Raw genomic sequence first — 6,000 nt, 5'->3', positions numbered from 1 at the left:
GATCATATTGCCCAGGCCATCGCTAGAGTGAAAGTCCGAATGTCCGCTCTGTACCCTCTCTTGAGAGACAGACATCTGCCTGTTCAACTCAAAAAGAGGATGTACCTAGCCTGCATTAGGCCTGTCTTAATGTTCGGCTGCGAAGCCTGGGGATATATCCCCAAGACATATATTAGAGCACTACAGGTCGTGCAAAACAGGGTCATATTCGTTATGACCAACTCTCCATGATTCACGGATCTATGAAGACTACACTCCTCCCTACAAACACCAACAATACGCTGGTTCATAGACAATACAGCTCTAGGTATATTAGGTCGTATCCCTGTCGGTACTCAAGATCGCGACATCAACATGATTAGAAGACTTTTCCAAATTTCAAAATTGCCTACTAGGCGTAAAACCCGAGAGCCGTGGCTAATGTATATAAGATAATACTGATGCGTGTTAAAGCAGGGGTTTTTCATTCCGATCATGTCTTTTATACATGATCGGATACGATTTCTCCCCGATAGCGAATATCTTTAAGGTCAGAAGAAACTTACCTTAGGGAGTTTCTCTGTCCGTAATTTTAAAAAAAATCAGATACATCCATGTAAAGGGACCAGGTTTATGTCCTGGGAAATGGAGAACTATATGTGAGATAAATAGAACATAAAACGATATAAATAAAACTGGAAATGCGGCAATTTGAGGTATACAGCTTCCTGTCAGTTAGTAGGAGGCCAGCGCTCCAGCGAGATTATTGTTAAACTTTCGAATTACAGCATTTTTGCTGGTCTTCACAAGCAATTGTCAAGGCCGGTATAAGGAGCGCAGCGAGGGATCCAGTCGGCCGTGGTTGCTCTATCTAGCTTAGATAGCAGCACTAATCAATCTGTTCCACTCGTAAGATGCCTGCTTTGTTGTGTGCATATCAATTTCTTCTTTCCTATAAAAACACTATCTTACGCACTGCTTCTTCCCCCGTTTATTCAGTAAATTTTGATTGTTTATTTTTTGTCCCTTCTATCATTATCTCCCCTCCATCTTCTTTTTCCTCTTCTATTCCTGGTTCTTCGTTGACTGGCCCTCCTTTTAAGAAGCTACGTTTTGCTCTACGTGATTCTGGCGTCCAGATATATACAGACGGCTCAAAAAACTCTTCTGGCGTTGGAGCAGCGTTCTATATTGTCAATACCAATGTTGCTGAACTCTATCGTTTACCCAGTGACTTTTCTATCTACACTGCGGAAATTTTTGCTATTCGTCAAGCTCTCCTGTACATTAAGCATCATTCTATACCTAACGCAGCTATTTATACGGATTCCCTCAGTGCAGTTCAGTCGCTCAAGTCATCTCATCTTTCTTTTAACTGGTATTTGTATCATGTTAAAAGTCTCATTTATACTATGCATCAATCTGGGGTGGTTCTCACTTTTGTCTGGGTCCCTAGTCATATAGGTATCTATGGGAATGAACAGGCGGATTTATTCGCGAAGCGAGCTGTTCGTGATGGCAAATCCTTACTTAACCTTGCAGTTCCTCTACCCGATTTTTATCGAGTTCTTAAACATTATGCTTATGTTCAGTGGCAAGAAGATTGGACTAGATCAGCTTCTTATAAAGGTCGCTATTATTACAATATTCAGCCTTGTATTCCTCCCTATCCTTGGTATTTGAAGGGTAACTATTCTCGCCGTCACATTACCAACATTATTCGTCTTCGCTTTAACCATGCTCTTACTCCTCTGTATAAACATCGTTTTAACCTCGCCCCCCACTCCTCCTGTATATGTGGTACTCTGAGTGCTTATGTAAATCATTTATTATTCAAATGCCCTGTGTATGATTCTTTTCGTCCGGCTTTTATTTCTCGTCTTCTCAGTCTTCAGAAAGCTCTCCCCACCAATGTCTCCTGCTTGCTTACCGATATGTCTCCTGCTCTAATACATGCTATCAATCAATATTTGGATGACTCTCATCTTCATTTGTAAATTACTGTCTGTTTATTGTTCGCACCGTTACATACTCCTGCTTCCACTGTTTTTTGCTTCTACGCACTTCCTTTGTTATGTTGCGCGTTACTTAAGGTGTGTACATAGACCCGATGCTCAACTGTTCTTGAGACCTTCGTAGTGAAATTCATTGCGTGGGGCCTTCGTAGTGGACTAATTGCGTGTGATTTCGCATTATAAGTGTAATATCACGATAATAAGTGTAGTGGCTGGGTGAAATAATAGAGCCCATAACCTCTCCGACAACAACAACAACAACAATCTGTTCCACTGCCTGCTTATAAGCAGCCATCGGATGCAGATCAAGCAGGCAGTGATCTGTTCAGGTTTTCGCATGGCCAGCTGTGTCTGAGCTCTCAGGCTCATGTGCATGTGGTGGTATTTGACATTACACATCCTCTTTGTTTGACATTATTATGGACGCATGGTTTAAAGGCGTTAAAAGAGAGAGCAAAACTGTTAACCGTCCTTGTCCTTTTACAAAGAAGAAAGGTAAGGATTAACCTGCTTCTCACTGCTCGTTTGTTAGTATTTCCATTCTCTTTCGTTAAACATATATATTTATCTGTTATGACCACACCAAGGTGATATGCTGATTCCAAATATACCTTAGTTACTGAATTATGGCATTCATAAAACTGGGCCTTAGATATTTGTAAGTCAGCAGTATTTCGTGATGAAATATTGTCTTGGAGGCTGATTGCTCTACCATCGTACAGATGTTAGTATTAGATCGTTGTTTATTATGTAGCTACGTAAATTGGACGTTCCATTGAATGATCACTCAGGTGATTACTTAGAAACGGGTTGACTCTTAGAACATGAACATTTTTGTCAAATTTTCAGAAAATGGCATTTTACCGCTTGCGTCACCGGAATTTGTATTGTGCAGTATAATGTTCAAAATGTAATTCATAAAAACGTATATGTACAGTTGGTGAATTTTATTCGCTCCTTGCACATGCAAGTTACATATTCTAGAGAAAAGTACAAAATGAGGAAGTAGCGATTGTTGTAATATTAGTGGCCCCTTGTCACACATTCAAGGAAAAGTAAATATCAAATTGAACTGCAATAAACATATTTGTAAGACAGAAAAACAGTGGTTCGTGGTGTGGCCTACTGTAGTCACATCGTAGTTCTTGAACCATGGGCAACGGCTTAGTGGCCTAATAAGTGGTCCTGATAGTTGAGATACCAGTTGCAATTGAATAGGAGTGAGCATAATGGGCATATTCTAAGTCATGGCCCTCCTTGTGCTCAGGCTGCTAGGACTATAAAATCCATCGATGGTCCCTAACCCGTCAGACAAGAGATCCTCTCTGGGACTGGACTGTATGTAAGTAGGGTAGCATCTTGCTTCACAGAATTTTTTACTGAGCACTCCTGGAACGTATTAGCCTGTCTGGTGGCCTTGATTGTTTTTTTTTTTTTTTTTTTTTGCTAGGGGCTTTACGTCGCACCGACACAGATAGGTCTTATGGCGACGATGGGATACGAAAGGCCTAGGAGTTGGAAGGAAGCGGCCGTGGCCTTAATTAAGGTACAGCCCCAGCATTTGCCTGGTGTGAAAATGGGAAACCACGGAAAACCATCTTCAGGGCTGCCGATAGTGGGATTCGAACCTACTATCTCCCGGATGCAAGCTCACAGCCGCGCGCCTCTACACGCACGGCCAACTCGCCCGGTGCCTTGATTGTTAAGGCGCTGAAGTCTAAACAGGGTATCCAGTATTCGGGAGATCGTAGTTTCGAACCCCACTGTCGGCAGCTCTGAAGATGGTTTTCCGTGGTTTCCCATTTTCACACCAGGCAAATGCTGGGGCTGTACCTTAAGGCCACGGCCGCTTCCTTCCCACTCCCAGCCCTTCCCTGTCCCATCGTCGCCATAAGACCTATCTGTGTCTGTGTGACATAAAGCCAAAAAAAAGTCTAAACGGTCTGACACCAAGGTTAGCCGGTTTGAGTCCCGTTGGTTGAAAAAAATTTCACCATCAAAATGTGGTGGTGTTATACAATTTCTAATCACTAGATTGCGTGCCAAAAGCCTGGATTAAATTCCAAACCTTTCCGCAGTGCTCATGTGGAGTGAGGGCATATGACGCTGTTGATGGTGATTTGTCCATCGGATGGAGACGTTAAGCCTTGAGCAGACCCCTTGGTGCTATTCAACAGGAGTAGGCTATGTGCTGGCACCAGGTTTCACCCTCTCCCTACTATCATATATCACGTCATTCATTTCATCTCATTAACTCCTCTGATGAGGTTGACGTCAGGAAGGGCTTCCGGTCATAAAAACTTGCCACGACAGATTCGTCTCGCCTCACACCCGACCCCGTAGGGAAACGGAACAAGGGTTGGACGAACAACAAGAAAACTCTTGGAACATATTAAGCAAGCCTTGGATCTATGGGAATAACTGAGTCCCACTTCCATTTGACAGGCAAGGACTCTTTGGAAACAACTAGGCGAACAAATTAGAATTCAATGGAGGGCTATCAATATTAATAGACCTTGTGGAAGAAAGAAAGAAAGAAAGTAGAACTTTTTATGAACTCTGAAGCCATCTCTTTTCAGTTTCAACTCAGCTAATGTATAACTAATTTTTTCTTCAGTCTGCTGAAACTAAGTTTGAGTAAATAAATTTATTAACTAACTGAAAGAGAAAACATGTGGTAACAATTAGTTTTGGCAGATTGACAAGCCTAACAGTTATTTTTTTTTTTAATTAAAAAAGTAGAACATGCTTAGTCAGCAAGTAGAATGAATCCGGATGTTTTAGGTGTTAATGATATTTGGATAAGGGGAGATAACGAGGAAGAGATAGGAGATAAGTGTTCTTGACCGGTGTTAAAAAGAGAAGGGCAGAGGGTGGGGTAGGACTGTTCATCAGGAAAACTATTTCATGCATTGGTTTCTGTTAGGCAAGTAAATGAGCGAATGATGTGGGTAGATTTGTCAATTGGAGGAATTAGGACAAGAATTGTCTGAGTCTATTCACCTTGTGAGGGTGCAGACGAGGAGGAAATTTGTAAGTTTTATGAAACGCTGCGCTTCATAATAGTCAGGGTCGATAGCAAGGATAGGGTAGTGCTAATGGGCAATTTCAATGCAAGAGTTGGAAATAGAACTGAAGAGTATGAGAAAGTGACTGGTAACTGTGGGTAAGAAATGGAAGCTAATATGAATGGGAAGCATTTACAACTTTTATTATAATTTGGATCCACCTTATTCAATACATAAAAACTGTTGTTTAGATGAAATTACAACATATATTTCAATCAGAACTAGTTTCGACAGCCTTTTTTTTTTTTTTTTTTTTTTGGCGTCATCATCAGCTGATATAGGTTCTTGGAAAAATTGGCAATCACAATTTTAAACCATATTAACAACCTAAAACTGTGTTACAATTATACTGTCTCAAAGTCCATATTTTCTACAAGTCCGAGACTTGCGAGTCTTAAACCTTAAATTGGTGAAAACATAATATATAAACCGGTTTGCTCACTAATAAAATAACGTGGATTTAAAAGTATGCTTAAGGAAATAGATAAAATTAGACTTGAAATGGTGAAATATCGTGGGAAGGCAGGTTTGAAATGGCTTCAAAGAGTAATAAGAATAGCATGGATTATAATTATAATAAATTATAATAAAAGTTGTAATCTTGGTTCAATACGGACAAACAGTGAAATTTATTAACTTAACTGGGAAGCATTTATTGGACTTCTGTGCTACTATGGAATTGGCAGCTATGAATACATTCTTCAGGCATAAGGCTATTCACCGCTACACATGGGAGGATAGAGGCACCAGATGTTCGGGTATTCTGGAGATTTTTTTGATGATAAAGACCACTATCTGATGTGTAGTGAAGTATCTCTTAGGGCTAGGATAAAGAAAGTGAAATCTGTCTGCAGACTATTAACCTTTTAAGTGCTGAGTTAGCAGTTGACTGTTTGGCACCTCAGTGCTGAGTTTTTTCATTTGTAGGTGAGAAAAGT

The 6,000-nt window shown here is 40.6% G+C and overlaps 1 protein-coding gene across 1 annotated transcript in view; it reads left to right on the top strand.

The window, feature by feature from the left end:
* The first annotated feature begins 2,300 nt into the window (after positions 1–2,300).
* LOC136883570 (zinc finger protein OZF) overlaps positions 2,301–6,000 on the top strand; it is a 49,897-nt gene continuing 46,197 nt past the window's right edge. Inside the window, exon 1 of the mRNA XM_067155961.2 lies at positions 2,301–2,489. The gene's annotated coding sequence lies outside the window, so the exon portion shown is untranslated. The remainder of the gene's footprint in view (positions 2,490–6,000) is intronic.

Source organism: Anabrus simplex, chromosome 11, assembly GCF_040414725.1.
Source record: "Anabrus simplex isolate iqAnaSimp1 chromosome 11, ASM4041472v1, whole genome shotgun sequence".
Lineage (NCBI taxonomy): Eukaryota > Metazoa > Arthropoda > Insecta > Orthoptera > Tettigoniidae > Anabrus > Anabrus simplex.
This window is presented reverse-complemented; position numbering and strand designations above follow the sequence as displayed.